The sequence below is a fragment of the Mustela nivalis genome, assembly GCF_964662115.1.
Source record: "Mustela nivalis genome assembly, chromosome: 1".
Taxonomy (NCBI): Eukaryota; Metazoa; Chordata; class Mammalia; order Carnivora; family Mustelidae; genus Mustela; species Mustela nivalis.
Window position 1 is genome coordinate 68,106,026 of NC_139020.1, and position 20,757 is coordinate 68,126,782.

At 38.7% G+C, this 20,757-nt stretch overlaps 1 protein-coding gene across 5 annotated transcripts in view; it reads left to right on the forward strand.

Moving 5' to 3' along the window:
- Positions 1–20,757, forward strand: part of PLS1 (plastin 1) — a 117,135-nt gene that overhangs the window by 37,031 nt on the left and 59,347 nt on the right. Inside the window, exon 1 of one of the 5 annotated variants that reach the window (XM_082713107.1) lies at positions 19,459–19,606. The exons of the other annotated variants lie outside the window; for them this stretch is intronic. The gene's annotated coding sequence lies outside the window, so the exon portion shown is untranslated. Of the gene's footprint in view, positions 1–19,458; positions 19,607–20,757 lie in introns of those variants that run through there. 5 annotated transcript variants of the gene reach the window in all.

Below are 20,757 nucleotides of genomic sequence, written 5' to 3' on the forward strand. Positions count from 1 at the left end.
TTTTACAAATGATAGCTGCTGTATACTTTTCCTAACTTAACATAAATTTCTCATGTTAAAACCAGTATCCACTTCATTTTAACTGTTATGTAGTTTTTCACTAAGTGAATATTCTGTAATTATCCAGTTACCTGATGTAGAAATTCAAGTGGTTTCCAATTTTTTGATATTATTTTTTAAAAGATTTTATTTATTTATTTGTCAGAGAGAGATAACAAGAGAGAGCATTCATGGGAGAGAGGGAGAAGCAAGCTCCCCACTGAGCAGGGAGCCCGATGTGGGGCTTGATCTCAGGACTCTGGGATCATGACCTGAGGTGAAGGCAGACACTTAACTGGCTGAACTACCCAGATGCCCCAAATTCTTAAATACTATTAACAGTGGTGTGCTTTTACCTTTATTTTGGTATATTTGTATAAGAGTTTCTCTGGGATAAATTTCTAGAAGTGGAGTTGTGTGTTAGAGAGTATGCATATCTTCACCTCTTTCAGATATACACCACTCTGGAGAGGAGACTGTTTAAGATGTTGGGTCATTGTTTTCATTTGCCTTTCCCAATATAGTAGCTATTTAAATAGTGTTTAAAATCTATGGCATAATCCCATTTAAAAAATCATATATATATATATATATATATACACACACACACACACACACACACATACACACATATATATACACTTATATACCTATATATAGTATATATATAAATATATATGTAATTTGTAAATTAAAATAGTCCAGAAGGATACCTCCCAAGTATAGCAGTTGTTTTAGATGTTTATACTGAGCATGAAATCTATGAGCAAAGCAAGAAAATGTGACCCATAATGATCGGGGAAAGTCTGTCAACCAAAAAATGACCCAGAACTGACACAGATATTAGAATTACCAGATAATGGCATCAAAACAGTCATTACAACTATATTCCAAATGCTTCGAAGAGTTAAGTGGAGACATTGAAAATACTTTAAAAGACTTGTACTGAACTTCTAGAGATAAAGATAGAGAAAAACTGTAACATGCCAAATGAACAATACACGGGATGGTCTTAAGAACATATCAGACATTGTAGAAGAAAAGAATAGTGATTTTGAAGACATAACAATAGAAACTATCCAAAATGAAACAGAATAAAGAAATTACAAAAAAATTAAAAGTATCATCAGTGATCTGTGGGACTTAAGTGACCTAATATCCATGTATATAGAGTCCCTAAGGAGGGGGAACAGAAAAAAATATTTGAAGAATCATGGTTAAAAATTTTCCAAATTTGGGGCATGTGGAAAAACTCAGTAGGTTGGGCAACTGCCTTCAGCTTGGGTCATGATCTCAGAGTCCTGGGATCTAGCCTTGAGTCAGGCTTCTTGCTCAGCACGGAGCCTGCTTCTCCCTCTCTGTCTGCTGCTCCCCCTGCTTGTGCTCTCCCTCTCTCTCAAGTGAGTAAATAAAAATCTTAATTTTTTTTTCTAAATTTGCTGAAAAGTATGAGCCTCTAGACCCCAAAAGGTCAATTCATGTATGTATAAAGCAAAACATACATGAAGAAAACAACATCAAAGCACATTGTAATTAAATTGCTTAAAGCCAGGATAAAGGATCTTATCTTTAGGGATAAAATCTTAAACCAGAGAGAAAAGACCACTTATATAATTACATACAGAGGAAGATGGATACAGATAATATATATTTCTTGTTGGAAATGTGCATAATAGTGTGGAGAAACATCATCAAAATACTGAAAGGAAAACTGTCAGCCTAGAATTCTACACCTAACAAAAATATCTTTCAAAAATAAAGATGAAATAAAGACATTTCGGACATGTAAAGTGGAAAAATTCATCCTCAGCAGATCCCCATTATAGGAAAAGTTATAGGGGGGTGCCTGGGTGGCTCAGTGGGTTAAGCCTCTGCCTCCAGCTCAGGTCATGATCTCGGGGTCCCAGGATCGAGCCCTACATCAGGCTCTCTGCTCAGTGGGGAGCCTGCTTCCTCCTCTCTCTCTGCCTGCTTGTGATCTCTGTCTGTCAAATAAATAATAAAATAAATTTTAAAAAATGTTATAGGAAGATCTTCAGGCAGAAAGAAAATAATACCATATGGAAATACAGATCTATACAAAGGAAGAAATGGTATTGTATATTTAAGTCAACTCTAAGATCTTTTCTTATTATTTAAGTATATTTAAAAAATAAAACGTAGTATGGGGTTTATAACATATGTAAAATGTATAACAAAAATAACAAAGTATTGGTGGGGATAAATGGAAGTATGCCACTGTAACATCCTTATACTCTACATGGAGTGGTGTTATATCACTTGAAGAAAAGCTGCAATGAGTACAAAACACTAAAGCAACCACTAAAATAACAGAGTTGAGCAAGAAAGGAGAAAAATGGAATTATAAGAAATATTTGAGTAATACAAAAGTAGATAGAAAAAGAGGAAGAAAGGAAACAAAGAACAGGTGGAGCAAAGAGCAAAATGAGAGACTCAAACCGAACTATATTAATGATCACATTAAAAGGTTAATGGTAATAAATAAATAAATAAATAAATAAATAAATAGTTAATGGTCTAAACACCCTAGTTAAAAAGCAGAAATAGTTCATATTGGGTGAAAACACAAGACCCAGCTAAATATTGCCTTGAAGAAACTGCACTTTAAATATAAAGGCATAGGTAGGTTAAAAGTAACAGGATTGGAAAGATAAACCTCGGATGGAGCCCTGCATCCAGCTCCTTGCTCCGCAGGGAGCCTGCTTCTCTCTTTTCCCTGGCCCTGCTCTCTCTCTCAAATAAATAAAATCTTAAAAGCTCTGGAAAATACAAATTAAACTGTAGTGACATTATTCACATTATTGGTTGCCCAGCAACAGGGAGAGATGGGAGTGAGGTATTACAGAGAGTGTGAGGAAACTTGTGGGAGTGTTATATTCACTGTCTTGACTATAGTGATGTGTGTAGTATGTCAAAACTTCAAATTTTGTACTTTAAATAGGTATACTTTAGTGTTTGTTAACTATAGCTTTAAAAAAAAAAAGATTTTATTTATTTGTCAGACAGAGAGAGGGCAGAAGCAGGGGGAGCAGCAGAGGGAGAGGGAGAAGCAGGTACCCTCGCTAAGCAAGGAGCCTGTTGTGGAGCTAGATAGATCCCAGGACTCTGGGATCATGACCTGAGCCGAAGGCAGATGCTTAACCACTGAGCCACAGCAGTTAACAGGTTCCCCTGTTAATTATATCTTAATAAAGCTGTTAAATAGAAATAAACATAATATAAATAAAACTGTTAATAAAGCTGTTAAAAATAAATATTTAGTTTTAAAAAGATGTTCATAAAAAGTTGTGAGATCATGGGATAAGATGTAAAATGTGATATTTAAAAGTGGGTAAGTAGTTTTATGTTTAAGTTATGCTCCTTTACTGGCATAGTATTTTCAAGGATCCTCCGTGTTGTGACTTAGGTTGTACTGCATTGAATTGAATGATGTTCAATTCTATGGATAACATCCCATTCTGTTTCTTCTCTCATCAGTTGTTGGACACTTTGGTTGTCTTGTCTATTATGAAGAGTGCTGTATGAAAAGCTTATGAAGGCATTAGCCCCCAAAATTAACTGTAGTTTTAAAGTATGTGTGTGTTTTCAGTATATGAATTAAAGAAAAGAACAAAGCAGAAAGTTAAAGGTTATCCAAAAATCCCATCACTGTGCCATTACTTTTTATCATAGGTGAATATCCTTTTTGACATCTCTATATAAAATAAGGAACTGCTTTAAATGCAAACTTTATTACCTCCATTCTTTTTCCTCTTCTCACTCTCCTGCTGTCACAGCTCCTGAAGAGGCTGGCCAGCTTCATTAGGTGTGATCAAGTACAGTTAGTGTACAGGTGTGAGTGTGGGGGCCAGGAGACCTCTCTCCCACAATGTTCCTCCCTGTTGACTCACTTTGCCTGAGATTCTGAAATTTTTAAAAAATATTTTATTTATTTATTTGACAGAGAGAAACATAGCTAGAGAGAGGGAACACAAGCAGGGGGAGTGAGAGAGGGAGAAGCAGGCATCCCTCCTAGCAGGGAGCCTGATTTGGGGCTCAATCCCAGGACCCTGGGATCATGACTTGCGCTGAAGGCAGACGCCTAATGACTTAGCCACTCAAGCGCCCCTGAGATTCTGAAATTAAAAAAAAAAAAATGGAATACAGCTCTTTATTCTATAATAACAAAGGTAGTTTAAAACATATAGTTTCCTGGAAGAGGCAATCATGTGTGGCCTTTCACGTATGCTCTTCCATTTGATCCTGACAAGCTTATGAGGTGTAGGTATTATCACTTACAGTATTACAAGTGAGATCCAGAGAGTTCAGCTACCCAAGATTGCATAGCTGGTGAGATGGAAACCTAGCATTGCATCTTGGATTTTGTCAGGTTTCATAGCTGAGTAGAAGGCAAGAGGGCACAGGGTGCTGAGAAGGAAGTCTGGGACCGCTGCCCTGTTAAGGCAGAAATGCTGGCTTGAAGGATTGGCATCTTTAACAACCCATGACCCACTTAACTGGTCTGTGAGTATGGTCTTCAGAACATAGGATCAATAATGATATTTCAGGGCTGGCAGAACGATACCTGCTTTAAAAAGGCTGCCTCAGAGGGCGCCTGAGTGGCTCAGTGGGTTAAAGCCTCTGCCTTCGGCTCAGGTCATGATCCCAGGGTCCTGGGATTGAGCCCCGAATTGGGCTCTCTGCTCAGCAGGGAGCCTGCTTTCTGCCCTGTCTCTGCCAGCCTCTCTGCCTACTTGGGGTCTCTGTCTGTCAAATAAATAAATAAATAAATAAAATCTTAAAAAAAAAAAAAAAGACTGTCTCGGTGTGGAGTTAGTATTCCCGTGTTAAAATGCAGCCCTACTATCTGTGTCTTTGAGGCTCATTTTGGAATGTAATGATGTGCTACCTTATTTTAGATTTTTAAAAATTTATAAAATTTAAAGAAGCTTTTATTTTAACTCCAGGTAACATTAAGTATTGTATTCGTTTCAGGTGATCAATATAGTGATTCAATAATTCGTGAATAACCAAGTGTTCATCACAAGTGGAAACCTTAATCTGTCACCTATTTCACCTACTCCCCAACCGACCTTCCCTCAGGCAGCCATCACTTTATTCTGTATAGTTAAATGTCTGCTTTTTAGTTCATCTCTCTTTTTTCTCATATGTTTTGTTTCTTAAATTCCACATATGGGTGAAATTATACTGTATTTCTCTTTCTCTGACTTCTTTTGCTTATCATTATACTCTCTAGCTCCATCCATCTTGTTGCAAATGACAATAGCTCATTCTTTTTTAGGGGTAAATAATATTCCATTATACACAGACATGTATACACACACACCACATTCCCTTATTCATCTATCAGTGGGTACTTGGGTTACTTCCATATCTAGGCTATTGTAAATAAACCTGCAATAAATACAGAGATGCATGTATCCCTTTGAATTAGTGTTTTTGTATTTTGGGGGTAAATACCTAGTAGTGTGATTACTGGATTGCAGGGTACTTCTATTTTAACTTTTTGAGGAACCTTCATACTGTTTTTCACAGTTGACATTCCTACAAATAGTGTGCAAGTGTTCTTTTTTCTCCACATCCTTGCCAAAACTTGCTTTTTGTGTGTGTGTTGTGGTTTTGACTTTAGCCATTCTGACAGGTGTAATGTAGTTTTGATTTGCATTTCCTTGATGATGAGTGATGTTGGGCATCTTCTCACATGTCTGTTGGCCATCTAATGATCTTCTTTGGAGAAATGTCTATTCATGTCTTCTAACCATTTTTAATTGCATTATTTGTTTTTTGGGTGGTAAGTTCTATAAGTTCTTTATATATTTTGGATACTAACCTTATATTAGATATGTTATTTGCAAATATCTTCTCTCATTTGGTAGGTTGCTTCTTAGTTTTGTTGACTGTTTCCTTCTTTGTGCAGAAGCTTTTTATTTTGATGTAGTCCCAATAGTTTATTTTTGCTTTTATTTCCTTTACCTTAAGGGACCTGTCTAGAAAAATATTGCTCTGGCTAATGTCAAAGAGGTTACTGTTGCCTGTGCTCTCTTCTAGGATTTTTATGTTTTTAGGCCTCCTGTTTAGGTCTTTAATCCATTTTGAGTGTATTTTTGAGTTTGTATTATGGTGTAAAAAAGTGGTCCGTGTCCTTCTTTGCCATGTTGCTGTCCGGTTTTCCCAACACCCTTTGTTGAAGAGACTTTTTTCCCCATGAGATATTCTTTCCTGCTTTGTCAAATAGGTTTGATTTTTATGCAAGGATCAACTCTCAGGCCTCAAAACTGAAGTGAGTATAAAATACCTTTATTTTTCCTACATCAGCATAGTTTCTATTATTAGTAGCCATATAGTGGAAGACTGTTCTAGTCATACAGGGTAAAACAGTCATTTAAGGCTGAACTCAGTTGTCTTCTTTCCTGGGTGGTATTTAAGTTTTCAGAAATTTCATCTTATCATGGCATGGGTTTGAGGGTAGGGAGTTTAGTTTAAGACTGTTATTTCTCTGATACTGCCTTCTTATGAGACTTAGGTTCCTGTGTTGTCCCAGCTGTGGATGTCCCTCCCTGCTGATATCTGCGGAAGAGTGAATTCCCTGTTGGTCTGTAGCCCATGTGGTGTCCCTTCATTAGTATCCTCAATTCCAAAGGTTCCTTGCTGTATCAGTTGGTAGAGGATGCAATCCTTGATCTCAGGATATGAGTACAAGCTCCACCTTGGGTGTAGAGGTTACTTAAAAATAAAATCTTTAAAAAAAAAAAAAAAGTCCCAAATCCCCTTCAAATCCACCTGGCTTAGCAGTGGAATGGTGGAGGGTATGTGGCAGGGGGATTGTAAAACAGTGTTATTATTGAGCAGTTTTACCCTGTTATACATGAGATCACATGTCTCTCCCCAGTTCCCACTCCTCCATGGAACACTTTCTGGATCACTTGGGTATACAGAAGCCCCTCTCTCCTCTGTTAATTCTTTGTATCCAGACCACACCATCTACCCTGTAACACCTCTTATAACATCTTAAAAATGATCTTAACATCATTTTATCATCTTTTAACATTTTTTTCTGAACTTTATTGATTACACATATAATACTGTCATTGCTATTTAACTTTCTATTTGTGTTTCTCACACAATTCACCCCCGCCGCCCACGACCACAACTAGTTTGTAAGCTCTTGGAATGCCCAGACCAAATATTAAATGTCTTGATGCTCTTCTCAAGTGCTTTGCATTGGGCTAAAAGCATAGGTGGTCCTCAGTATCTGTTGGCTGAATGAATTAATGAATTTAAATTTTTTGAGTACAGAAAATAAATCTATTATCTTGTATATCTCAACATAGTGTTGAACCCTAAGTCATCATTAACTATTTACTTCATTTGATTGAATTGAGAGACAATTTATGTTGTTCTTTCTACATGTATTTCTGGTGTCCAAGGAAGCCTAGGGCAACCATGTCTCTTACATGCAAATGACTTAAGGTTTTGATTATAGCCAGCTGGGAGGGGTGCCTGGCTGGCTCTGTTGGTAGAGCATGGGACCCTTGATCTTGGGGTCATGAGTTTGAGCCCCAAATTGGGCATAGAGATTACTTAAAAATAAATAATAAAAAAAACTTTAAAAAATTAAAATCAGCTGGGAGAATTTTATAGAATGGGGAAGATAAATGAGTATAATTACATGCATGGCACATCAGGGACAGTATATAATACAAGGGAGAAAAATCAAAGACCTGGCAAGTAGTATTTGTGATGGCAATTTTACAAGAAGATGTTAGCCAACAGTAGGTAGATGACTCTAATTCACTTCTCTGAGGCTAAGGGAGAAAAACTATACTGAGCAGATGATTCCTCTAAGCTTATACTTAGAGGATTTTAATGATTTTCTGCACTTGCATTCAAATAACAAATTTTTGTTGAGTACCTCCTGTGGATAAGCAATGTATTGGACACTCCGTATTCAGAGATAATCTGAGAAAATGGGTTTCTTAGATCCCCAAATGCATAGTCCTTGATGGAGGTAGGATGGACAAAAGACACAGTGTACACACTGGCGTTCACCAGAGTGTTGACTGACTTTTGCTGTCATTGCTGAGGGACATAGCTCTTTGGTCTGAGGGAGTTGAGGAAGACTCCAGAGGGGAATGGTTTTTACCTGGATCTGAAATGATTACCAGGAATTCACAGGGCAAGGAAAGGCTAAAGAAATTCCAGGAAGAGGGCATGTGCAGAGGGTTGGTATTAAAGAAGAGCTAGGGATCCAGGGTTGCTAGGGTGCTCAGTATGACTAGAACATGTGGTGTGGGCTGGGGTGGTATCTCATGATATAGGGGCATTCCATTAGATACCAGCATGGATTTGTTCTAGTAGTACATCAAAGTGTATCCCCTCCAGTTTTCAAAATTATTATTATAATTATTATTTAAAGATTTATTTATTTGAGAGGGAGCAAGCGTGAGTGGGGCTAGGGACAGAGGGAGAGAATATCCAGGCAGACTCCTGCTGAGCTTGGAGGCTGACACAGGACTCGATCCTAGGAGCCATGGGATCAGGACCTGAGCCGAAATCAAGAGTTGGATGCTGAACCAACTGAGCCACACAGGCACCCCTTGAAAATTGTTTTTAACTGTCATGTAGGAGTGGTTAAATTTGAATCTTCACTTTTTTTCCTTCCTTCATTTCTTGTCTGTTATAAAAGATATATATGATCATTGTGGACAATAGGTAACTATATAGGAAAAAATTAGATATATATAATCTCACTGTCCTCACCCCCTAAACAGCCCCTGTAATCAGTTTTATGTATAGTATCTCCTGTTCATTTAAAAAATACTATTAAATGTATTAAAAAATTGTGTCTTGTTTTTTTACTTTTAAGTGAATTCCTTATTTCTGACTATTTCAGCCCTACTTATTTTAAAGTTTCTGTCATGATTTCCAGTTTAGAAGTCTTTTACTGTCTTCTATCATGATGGGTTCTTCAATGATTTGTAATGTTTGTGAGCCTATCTCCAGAATCTTTTCTTTTCTTTTTTTAAAGATTTTATTTATTTATTTGACAGACAGAGATCACAAGTAGGCAGAGAGGCAGGCAGAGAGAGAGGAGGAAGCAGGCTCCCTGCTGAGCAGAGAGCCTGATGGGGGCTTGATCGAGTATCTTCTTTTCCTTAGTGGAGTTCAGTGTATGCTCTAGGTGGTAGAGTTGGGCCTATGGGCGGTTTTGCTTCTGCCTGCAAGATCCATATGGTTTCATAGGTTCCTGCAGTAAGGTGATGTGAAATTCAGACCTCACACCCACATGCAGGGCAGATTTGGGGTTCTGATTTCTCCTGTGTAACTTTTTTCTATATAGATACTATGTTGAGCATCCCTCTTTACAGAGAGGATGGCCCTCCTGTTTTCCAGTTTTATGTTCCATTTCCAGGTTTCTGCTGTGTTCATAGGTTTTAATCCTGTCCCTTGAGATGTGAATGTGGAGCTGCTCTTGCTTGATTTCCCACTTCATATCTGGTACCAGGAGATTTCTTTTGCTTGCTTGGGCTTAGATATGTATTGAAAAAATTTAAAGATATTTATTTTATTCCCCCCCCCCCCACTTTTTTTTTTTTTTTAAAGGGAGAGAGTTGGGGAGAAGCAGAGGGAGAGGGAGAGAGGGAATCTTAAGTAGGCTCCATGCCCAGTGCAGAGCCCGGTTCAGGCCTCAGTTTCATAACCTTGACATTGTGACCTGAGCTGAACTCAAGTCAGATACTTGACCAACTGAGCCAACCAGTTCCCCTTATCCAGCATTTCTATATGTTTGAAACAGGTGGAGGAGCTTACTTGTTGCCTCTATCATCTTGGCTATCCACTCCTTACACAGATATATACTTTAAACAGGTTGGGAATATATTACATGTATTGATAATCCTCTTTATTTTAACCTGATAATATATTGTAAGTTTTTCCTCATATTCTTAAAGAACATTACTTTTAATGACTGCCTGACTTTTATAAGAGTATACTATATTTTATTAAGCAAATCCTCTATTTTAGAAATTTAGGTTATTGTAGGTTTTCCATTATAATAAGTAATGATGAAATGAACATATTTATACCAATATCTCTCCGCTGATTTCAGCTTGTTTCTGTAGAATAATTACTGCAAGTGGGATTCCTTCATTAACATTTTTGAGACTTTGGTCCTGTTATTACTAAATTATCCTGCAAAAAATTTGTTTCAATTTGCATTCAGTACAGTGGGTTTGTATATTTCCTGGAACTATTGCTCCAACTGGTTCTTATTCTTTAAAAGGATGGATGCTAATTTTCTGGGCAAAAAAAATGGTATTTCATTATTATTTTAATTTCCATTTAGTTTAGTGGCTGTTTTATTTGTACTTTTTTTTTTTTTTTTTTTTTTTTAGGATTTATTTACCAACTTTAGAGAGAGAGCATGAGCAGGAAGGGCAGGGGGAGAGGGAGATAGACTCTCAAGGAGATTCTGTGCTGAGCACGGAGCCCGATGTAGGCTCCATCTCTCAAGACCCTAAACTCAGGACGGAGCCAAAACCAAGAGGCAGAGGTTTAACTGACTGCGCTACGCAAGCACCCCTAGTGACCATTTTAAAAGGATGTTTTCAGTAGGTCACCAATTTTTCAGTTTAGAAAATTTTCTTAGTCGTAGGGGCTAGAGTGGCTACTCACTTGTCCTTTTTGTTACTTGCTATTCCCCTACTGCCTACTGGATCCTTCGGTGGAAGGTGTGTTTGGTGACAGGGTGGTGGGTGAAAGAATGCAAACCTCAGAAGTTGAGCCAAGAGTTGAATTGCTCAACATAAGGAAAGTGGTTGGGGTGGAGGTTAAGGAAAGAAATACCCTGGAAAGTGGGAGGCTGAAACCTAAAGGGGGTGGTCCAGGAGTTGTGACAGGCAAGGAGGCGCTATCCCAGAGAGGAGTTTGGGAGAAAGATTGGGTGGGTTAATTAAAGGAAAATGTGCAGAATTTTGTCCAGCTGTGGGCAACATGAACTTTCTTCTCCACGTTTCCACAAAATCTTAAGTAAAATAATTCTCATTAAATGCATTGTTAGGTTGGCTCTGTTTGAGGGTATATATGTTGAAGCGGATGGGCACAGAGTAAGAGCCAAGTACTGGATGGGGAGAGTCAGGGAGAGCAGAACCTGCTAAAGTAGCCCTCACAAGACACCAGAGTGCTGGACTAAGGTAGTGAGAAGTAAAGATGAGGAAGAAGGGGTATTCCAGAATTTGGAATAGGATTTGGTGGTAAGTTACGGTTTTTTTGCAGGGAGAGGATAATGGAGTCAAGATGATTTTGAGGCTTACAGTTTGGGAGACTGCATACACACGAGATGTCTCAGATGACTGGGACTAACCTTTGGAAGGAAGGGTCACTGTTTCTAGGCTTATAATTGGGGGTGTGGATGCTAGCGATTTTGAATGGTTGACATGGGCCCAGAAGGTGGTGGTGTCAGAAAGTGTCTTCCCCATTTTTCCTGTTCTCCTGTAAGCTCTGGAGTCCTGGTATAGCTCAGAGAATGGAGAGGGATTTATTTAACAACTAGTGTTGGTCTTCTCAAGTGATCGTATTGAGTAGGTCTTTGAGGTAATTTTGATTTAATTCAGGAAAATAAGGATTATAATTTGAGAGTTACAGAAAATTTTATAGCTTTACAATTTATTATACAGATTTTCTGTATCATTGATAGCTTTTGACTCATTAAACTATTGGTAATTAACCTCTCGCAGTCATTGTACTCTTGTTAATTTCTTTCTTTATTTCTAAAGCTATATAACCTGTGACATAGAAACATTAATGCCAGTGTGTTCTAGTTTTGGTTGTTATTTGTCTTCAGTGGTGTTTACTCTGAGTCCTTTCTTGATGTAAATACTCTTACCCAGCATTGCCAAAGGTTTGTTCTAGAACTCTGAGTACAGCATTTTATTCCTGTCTAGATGCCCGTTCTGTCATCTGTGGAGAAGTGTGGACTGGATTTTATAAATGTGATAAATCATTAAACTTAAGTCTCAGTTTCTTTGTTGGGAGACCTGTGTCTAATAAGAGGTTAAAGAGGTAAAATGGATGCTTGGAGAGTATAAAATACTCAATAAATATAGAGTGCTGTTTAATTTTTCTAATGCCAAGATTCTGATATGAGAAAATTTCCAGAGCTGGTAGCGGACTCTGCCTCCCATGCTCCACAGCAAAAGGTTCAGATAACCTCACAGTGCTTGGGCAGATATCCACTTGCACTGTGGAGGTGTCCATCTCCTGTGGTAGGAATGGCTCTGACCTGTTATGTTCAGCTAGCAGAATCCTTCCATGGTAGCATGCTGGCTATTGAAAGAATGATAAAACCATAGTTTTGTGAATTATTGTATTCTTTAAGAAATCTGTGGTGACAATGTTGATTCTTTGTAATATGGCATCCTTTGCATTTGTTGGAAAATATCATTTTTTGGCACTAATAATTTTTATCCATAATTGATAGAAATTTAGGATTTCTAAACACACATATATATGGTAATTCCTTCTTCCTTTGTCAGTTAATAAAGAGGGTCAGAGTTGGTTTCTATAGGTTGTAAAACAAAGTGCCTCAGGGTTTCAACTCCTGAAAAGTTTTAATTTATGTACAAAGCGAAACATTTCAAATTTAAACCAATGTGTGCTTTGGAGGTTAAAGTTCAAACCCCAACCTGGAAACACCCTGGATAGGACTCATCAGCTTATTTGGACACAAGCTGGACAAGAATGTCTGTGTTGTTGTGAATCATTTACATGGAAATTCTTGGGTGGAGATGGGGGGAAAGGATTATAAACTAGGAAGTAATGCCCGGATTATTCCAGAGCCCTTGGAAGTGACTCAGCTTCCTGTTCTCTGATAGCTCTTTGACATTTGTGTTGAGGCATTTATTCTGAATGAAATATTTGGCAATATAGGCAGTTACAGTCTGGGAGTCTCCCTCATATATAATTTCCAGTGACTAAATAATACATAGAAAGTAAGAGTAAGGTACTTTTGTAGAGACAGAAAAAAAGGTAATGTAAAAGAATTCATATAATTCTCACAAAGCTCATTTAAATCCTTCCATGCATTCTCTGGATTTCTAGTAAAACATATTGCACATAGATAATTAAAACGGTGTTTTCAGAAGTTGAAACTCTGAGACACTTTATTTTATAACCTGCAAAAACCAACTCTGACTCTCTTTATTAACTAATCTGTCTCAGACCCTCTTTAAAACTGTCCACACTTCACGCTAACTGTATGCTGGAAAGCCAGGTTCTAGGCAGGTTCTAATAGGAAGTCGTCACTGGGTGTATAACATGAGATGTAGGGGTAGAGAGGAATGTATGGAGACCACCACTATGAAGTATAATTAGGGTCTGGACTTGGAAAACTTCTTGGCATGGATCCCAGCTCTGCCACTTATTGCAAAGCCTTGGACCTCAATTACTTTACTGTGAAATAGGAGTTGTAATATTACCAACCTCAGGGAGTTTCTGTGTAGATTGAGACAGTCTATGTACTACTTAGAACAGTGCTTGGCCTATGGTGAGTACCCAAGAATGTTTATTACTGTCAGAGAGATAAGGGAAGTCTCCCTTGCCTTTTTGGACTGCTGTGAGTGTTGTGTTTTGTGATTTCTTTGGATAGAGAGTTTGGCAGAGATTTAATGAGTCCTGTTTATATGACACCCAGGTGTTTTTTTTTTTTTTTTTGAAGATTTTATTTATTTATTTGACAGACAGAGATCACAAGTAGGCAGAGAGGTAGGCAAAGAGAGAGGAGGAAGAGACTCCCTGCCGAGCAGAGAGCCCGAGGAGAGGCTCGATTCCAGGACCCTGGGATCATGACCCCAGCTGAAGGCAGAGGCTTTAACCCACTGAGCCACCCAGGTGCCCCAACACCCAGATGTTCTTAATTGGGTGGGATGAGTTCAGTTCAGGAGAAAACTATTAGAATGGCATCCTTGCATTTGCTTGGGAGTCAGATTTAAACCTTGGTTTTTGCCTCTTGGAAATACAGAGATTGTGCAGAAGGCAAATGAACCCAGGCCAAAGAGATTCTTTATAGCTCTAGGTCTTCTTGGTATCCCCTGACTATAAGGGTTGGGCATGTGGCCTGAGCTCTGCCAATCAGACTGATGTCCTGGGAATTAGACTGTCATCTGCGACTGGTGGGGCTTGAGGCACCTGGAGACAGCTCTAACAGCTCTGAAAGTTTCCACTGTGGAGCTCCTTAGAACTGCCTGGCTCCTGGCCTTCCAGAGCCTGCTTGTTTAGCCCTCCCTGACTTTTTTGAACCAGCATGTTCCAAGGTGTTCCATTTTGGCACATTTTGCCAGAATCAGTTTTTGTGGTTTACAGTGAAAATATCTTAACTGGCACAAATACCAAGTAGGCAGATTAAATGTGTCCATTGTCAGTAGGTAAGAGGATACAGATGAAGCTATGAGTCTTGGAAATAATAGAAAATTCCTTTTTAGTGAGTATGGCTTACAGTGAGAAGATCGCTTGTTTTCTGAGGTGCATAAGGAGTGAACTGTTGACCTAGTTGAATGGAAAAAGGAAGAGTCTGTAGGTTGGCCAGCACTGGCCTGCTCCCAATAGGAGGTGTAGCATGCAGGCACCTTTGGAGATGGCAGGGGTTACTTTTCATGTCAGAAGTTGAAATTCCTAGTAGGCAAAAACATAAACTCATTTTATTTAAAGAAGATACTTTTCATGTGCTTGATGGTGTAGTGCTAATAGCTGAGAATTTGTATTGTAAGTTTAACGTTTGGGCTGATTTAAAAAAAAGAAAGATATATATAAAAAAAGAAAGCTATATTTGCAATAAACTGAAGAACGGTAATGCTCTTTTGTGGAAGGACTTAGAATCAGTTACTAAAGATATTAAACAGTTATTTTTTAAAAAGGCTTTCAGAGGAGTGACATCTTTTGAATAAGATTACTCACCATTATTGTCACCAAGAGGTTAAAAGTGATTTTTGAGTATTTATGTTGTATTGCATCATCTTATCACTGTAATATTTTTTTTTTTAAGATTCTGTTTATTTGAAAGAGAATGAGAGAGAGAGAGTGATAGAGAGAGAGTATGAGATGGAGGAGCAGAGGGAGAAATACTCCCCGTTGAACAGGGAGCCCGATGTGGGACTCAATCCTGGGACTCCAGGATCATGACCTGAGCCACCCAGGCACCCTCACTTGTAATATTTTTAATTACAGAAGAAATAGAAGATACTCCATTGCTCTCAAAACCTTAAAAATTAGATAAGGTACTGTTATTCAACTGTTATTGAAGTTGAATTGTTATTGAACTGTTATTGAAGTTCAAGTAGATTGAAGAGTTAGCTGTTCTTGAACAGCACTACTGTTATTGACACTTAGACAACAACTCCATTCTGTCAGAGTCAGTGTTCTTTGGGGAGACCACTAAGAATTTTCTCCCTTAACTGGGATTTGCGTCTTTCTCTGACTATTCATTTTTCAAGGCCCAGCTCAAATAGTACCTCCTCTGAAAGTCTTCTTGGAAGACTGGGAGCAGTTGGAAGATTCTTCCTTTCCTATTGATTTCATTCTAGCTTGCATAATAATTCTGAAGGTGACATCCTAGTTCATTTGGAGGGCTGATTCTTTTTTTTTTTTTTTTTAAAGTTTTTTTTTTTTTTTTAAGATTTTATTTATTTGTCAGAGAGAGAGCGCGAGCGAAAGTGAGCACAGGCAGACAGAGTGGAAGGCAGAGTCAGAGGGAGAAGCAGGCTCCCTGCAGAGCAAGGAGCCCGATGTGGGACTCGATCCCAGGACGCTGGGATCATGACCTGAGCCGAAGGCAGCTGCTTAACCAACTGAGCCACCCAGGCGTCCCATGGAGGGCTGATTCTTTAGTAGGGGCTATATCATGTTGGAAAACGGATCCAGAGGCAACTCAAGGCCTTTTTGGAAAGAACTGGGATTAATAAGTGGCATTTATAATGGGTAAAGGAGTCTCATGTGTTTGCCATTACTGTCGTCTGTGGTTTATTGATTCCCTTACTAGATTATAAATTCTTTGAGAGCTGATGCTGTGTGTTAGTCATCATTAGATTGCCTTCAACACTTGGAACAACACCTAGTGCCTTAGATGTTCTCAGTAAACATGTGCTGAGACAAAATGTGGCCAATGGGGAAATTCATGGTGGAATTCGAGCTCCGCTTGGAGGGCATGTGAAGAATTAGATGTAGGAGAATAGAGTTTCTCAGGACAGGAAATGACATGAAGGAGAGTTAAGGGACAATCAGGAAGAGGCCTTGGAAGAAAGAGAACGTCTTTCAAAGGGTAAAATGGGGAAGAAGAATTGTTAACAGGGAAGGATTAGAGTCTAGACAGATAGGTTTACAGCTAAAGTATATTGAGGCTAAAATCTGATGAAGGAGATTAAAGTCTAGTTTAAAGGAATAACTACAATGACAACAACAACAAAAGAAAATTTAATTATGGGGTACATTATCTTTTAGAATGTTTTCTTCCTCTTGAATTTAAAAATAGAAAATAATTAAGCAGCTTGTATAATTTTGGATAGCAATATGGTGACATCTCTTGGAAATAGTGTGAATTGGAAAGCCAAAACAATAATAGCAGCAAATAGATTTGATAAATCTGTTGTTTCTAATATTCCTACTTAAAGTCTATTTCAGGTCAATTTCTTTGAGAAGCCAAAACTACATTGGATATCTAATCATGTATAAAAATGCTATTAAAGACTAGATCAGGGGTGCCTGGCTGGTGCAGTCGGAAAAGCACGAGACTCTTGATCTCATGTGTTTGAGCCCATACTGCATGTAAAGATTACTTAAAAATAACTAAATAAATATTTTTAAAAAAGACTAGATAGGGAGTTTTTGTTTGTTTGTTTGTTTGTTTGTTTTTAAGCCTCATTCATTCCTGAATTCCTGTCTGCCATACATCTTTCTTATTCCCTTTGTACTTGGAAGCACAGTGTTGTTCCACGCAGCAGTAGGTCCCATGGTAGGTCAAGCACCCCTTTGAAAATTGAACAGACTTATAGGAACTTTGATACTTGGGGAGCCCTGTTTTGTGAGCTACTGGGTGAAGCTACAAACATCTTGGGTGTCTGTTATTTTTACTGTCATGTATTAGGTACATTTCTCTCTTTCTTTTTTTTCCTATGTGCAATGCATTAGTAATTTCCTGATTGTAATGATTTGTTGCCTTTGAGTATTTGTTATTGCAGCTAGATTATAAATTATAATCAAATAAATTGATTACCTGCCGTCCTTCATAACAGAAAGACCTGCCATTCCTCATAATTTATTACTACTCAGTTTGTCATCTTTAACAAGAAACGAGTTAGGAGAAATGGTAAGGATCTTTCTGGATATAGAGAAGGGAAAAAAGGAACAAAGAAGCCATAAGTCCAAAGGACTTTAGGCTAGGAATATAGTTTTCAGCGCTGTGGGAGCAACCATAAATGGACTTCTATACTTCACTGATGCACTGAATTTCTGGGATTAGGTGTGGTGGTGGTGGTAAAATACAAATTAGGACAAAAATCAATGATATTGTTAAGCACTGTATGGTGACAGATGGTAGCTACACTTATGGTGAGCATGGCATAAAATATAGAGATGTTGAGTCATGATATAGTACATCGGAAACTAATGTAACACTGTGTGCCAACCATACTCAGATAAAAAAAAAAAAAAAAAAAGCAAACCTAGGGGCGCCTGGGTGGCTCAGTGGGTTAAGCCTCTGCCTTCGGCTGAGGTCATGATCTCAGGATCCTGGGATCAAGCCCCGCATCGGGCTCTCTGCTCAGTGGGGAGCCTGCTTCCCCCTCTCTCTCCTCCTGTCTCTCTGCCTATTTGGGATCTCTCTCTCTCTCTCAAATAAATAAATAAATAAATAAATAAAATCTTTTTAAAAACCCCCCAAAACTAAAAATGGGGCCTGGGTGGTTCAGTCGGTTAAGCATCCAACTCTAGATTTCAGCTCAGGTCATGATCTCAGAATCGTGAGATTGAGCCCTGCGTTGAGTTCCGTGCTGGGTATGGAGCCTGCTTAAGATTTTCTCTCCCTCTCTGCCCCCCCAAAAACCTAAAAAAAAATGATGACAAAATAATACATATTTAGATGTAAACTTAGAAAATATGATTAAATTTCTTTCCCAAATCAGAAAGTTCAAATATTTTCTATCATTTGAGGAATTGGCCTCCCCTTTTATTTTCTTTTTGTAAACTATGTCTATATATCAGTTTGGACTCTGTTGCAAGCAACAGAAATCCAGTTTAACTGGCTTTAAAAAAATGTGTTTCAAGTAACTAAAATCATCAGGGTTTTTAGCACAGCGGGATTTTGCATTCAGCCCTGCCGGGTCATGTTTTCTTTTCATTCACTGGCTCTGCTTTCTGCTGTGTTGGTTTTGGCTTCATTCTTAGTCCCTAGGTCCTCCCCTCCTGGAGGCAAGATGTGCGCAGCTGCTCTGGTCTCTACTTCTTCATGAAAAACTGATCCAGGGGAGTTTGTAGACTCTCATTTCAGAAAGTTCCACAAAAGCTTTCTTATGTCTCACTGGCTCCAGCTGGCTTATATGCCTGTTGCTAAACCAAATCCCTTTGGCTAGAGAGTATGATTTGCTGATTGGCTTGGAACTAGAGGTTCACTCAAATGCTATGCATGGATTATATGGAATGAGTGGAACCCCAAAACTAAAATCGGTGCTGTTATCAGAAGAAGGGAAATAATTACTGGAAAAGAAAACAGAACATGTTCAGGAAATGATACTTGAAGTATTGATAATGTTATAAAACTATAGGATAGCAATTCGGTATATAACATAGAAAGATGTTGTGTGTGTTGATGGTATGTTGGTTGTTGAATTTTCTGAGAGAGCCAGAGTGGTCCTAAAGTGGGGGGTGGGAGAGTGGGAGAGTAGATGGGATATAAATAATAAGTGAGAAGGAAAAGATCCTGGGATAATGGGCAGATCCAGTTACCTTAGCTAGGAATCTGTGATTAATGGTCTCCTGACCTGCTGGCTCCTCTTCTCTCAGAGGAGCCGTCACTTGGAAATATCCCTCACTGGCATCGGGGATGTGGTGAGTGGTGCTAACTCTGGTTGGGTTTTGACACGTTAAGAGACAAAATGTTTTCTTTCTTTCTTTCTTTTTTTTTTTAAAGATTTTATTTATTAATTTGACAGAGAGAAATCACAAGTAGACGGAGAGGCAGCCAGAGAGAGAGAGAGAGGGAAGCAGGCTCCCTGCTGTGCAGAGAGCCGGATGCGGGACTCGATCCCAGGACCCTGAGATCATGGCCTGAGCCGAAGGCAGCAGCTTAACCCACTGAGCCACCCAGGCGCCCCTCTTTCTTTCTTTTTTAAAAGATTTTATTTATTTATTTGACAGAGAGAGACAGTGAGAGAGGGAACACAGGCAAAGGGAGTAGAGAAGCAGGCTCCCTGCTAAGCAGGGACCCTGATGCGGGGCTCCATCCCACGACCCTGGGATCACAATCTGAGCTGAAGGCAGATGCTCAACTGACTGTACTACCCAGGTACCCCCCCTTCTTTTTAAAAAAATATTTTATTTATTTATTTGAAAGCGAAACAGTGAGAGAGGGAGACAAAATGTTTTCTTTTGCCTCTTAGAATGAGCTAATTTGATGGGAGTGTTTCTAGAGAAACACAGAATGTTTCCAGGTTCCCTTGAAAGGCATGGTGGATACACTAGTCACCCATCTGGGTGGAGCAGAGCAGAGTGTGAGGCAAACTTTACCCATGGTCCTCCTCTGCCTAGGCCATCCCTCATCACTTTTGCACTTACCACAGCTTTGTATGCTGGGGTTTCCGAACAGAGTTGGCACTGTTTGGGTTAGTCAGGATCAATGCAGAGAAGTCTGGAGTAAGGCCTTGTGAGAAAAGACCAGGTTTTTTTCCTGCATGCTGATTAAGCATTCAGTGAGCTAACTCTAACCCTTCACATCCATTCATTCAGTTGCACAAATCAAGTAACATTTGAACCTCTGTGCTTGGGTGACCAAATCCCATACACTGAGTAGTGAGGGTCAGTTGTGGTGCTCACAGCTTCCATTTCAATAAGTGTCTTTCCTTGAAAAAGTTATTCTTTTGAAATCCTTCTATATAATCTTTTTTTTTTTTTTTTTTTTTGGTCTGAACCCATTTCTGAATTCAGAGTACTTGTTGACTCACCACATGCTTTTACATTGGTATTCTGGTGGGGATCATACTACCCTCTGACTTTACTTTGCAGAAGGATGCTCAGGAGAAATCTGAGTTTTATCGTACCTGTGTTTAATAGCTTGCTTTGTCCGAAGAGGGGTCAGTCTGGCATGTAGAGTAGGAGTCTGATATTTAACAAAGTCAGTTGTCTCCTGGTTCATATATATTAAAGGCATTCCAGTTAACTAGATAAAATTTGATAAAGTAACAGGTTGATATGGAATATGAATCTGTTTGCTTTTTGGAAAATGAATGATGCTCCCCCTGTTAGGAAATGTGGTTGAAGAAAGAGATTGCTGAAAATACAGAAAAATGAAAGTATTCTCTAGGATTCCTTTTAACTAAAAAGAAAACCCTTTAATTAATTCCTATATCTTAGCTATTTGTTTTTCCCCATAGTGATTTATTCCAGTTTCCTTGTGATCTTTAAACTTGTAATGGGGAACTGAGAGTAGCACATAATAGG